Raw genomic sequence first — 1,150 nt, forward strand, 5'->3', positions numbered from 1 at the left:
GATAGCCTCTGAACACTAACGGCTCCTGGTGCGTCTGGAGAAGACACAGGCCATGTCTGGGAGGCAGGGGAGATGGACTAGCACACTCCTCCTGCCACAGGGCAGCATGATGCTCGATTCCCTCAGAAGGATGTCCTTCATCTTTTCCATGCCGTGTGTGTTCACCCTGGCCCCCCCAGCAGCCTGGGAAGGGCAGAACACTGCACACACAAGAGGGCCGTTCCCAGTCCCCACATGCCAGATTCATCTGTCACCAGATCCACGGGAGGAGGCAGACTAGTTCCAGGAGGATGAGAGCCCTTGTTCTGACACCTGTGTCTGATTCCAGGGCCTACAGATCCACTCTGGACTACACCAAACGAAGTCTGGGGATTTTCATTGACCTCCAGAAGAAAGAGGCGGCGCATGCCTGGCTGCAAGCAGGGAAGATCTACTACATCCTGCGGCAAAGCGAGATGGTGGACCTGTACATCCAGGTGAGTGGCAAGGGATGCAGGAGGGCCCCTGTGCTGTTCACTCTCTGTCCATCCATCCATCCGTTCATCCTTCCATCAGCTATTTACCTGTTCAGCATTCCATCCATCTGTCCATCATCCATCCATCCATCTGTCCTTTCATCCATCCATCATTCATCCATCCTTTTATCATCCATCTATTCACCCGTCTATCCATCCATTCATCCTTCCATCATCTATCTGTTTACTTCCATCCATCCACCCATTATCCATTCATCCATCCATTCTTCCATCATCTTCCTATACACCTGTGGGTCTTTCCATCCATCCATCATCCATCCATTCACCTGTTCGTCTTTCCATCCATCATCCATCCCTCCATCCTTTAATCATCCATCCATTCACCTGTCCATCCATCCATTCACCTGTTCGTCCATCCATTCACCTGTTCGTCCATCCATCCATCCTTCCATCTATCTTTCCATCATGCATCCAACTCTTCATCCTTCTATCCATCCATCATCCATCCATCCATCCATCATTCATCTGGTGACCTCTTCATCCATCCATTCACCTGTTTGTCCATCCATCCATCCATCTTTCCATTATCCAGCCATTCAGCTGTTCATCCTTCTATCCATCCATCTTCCATCCATCCATGATCCATCCATTCACCTGTCCATCCACCCATCCAT

General features: G+C 50.3%; 1 pseudogene; it reads left to right on the forward strand.

Moving 5' to 3' along the window:
• Nucleotides 1-1,150, forward strand: part of LOC105513760 — a 40,679-nt pseudogene that overhangs the window by 31,631 nt on the left and 7,898 nt on the right.

The sequence above is a fragment of the Colobus angolensis genome, unplaced genomic scaffold (assembly GCF_000951035.1).
Source record: "Colobus angolensis palliatus isolate OR3802 unplaced genomic scaffold, Cang.pa_1.0 Scaffold105, whole genome shotgun sequence".
Lineage (NCBI taxonomy): Eukaryota > Metazoa > Chordata > Mammalia > Primates > Cercopithecidae > Colobus > Colobus angolensis.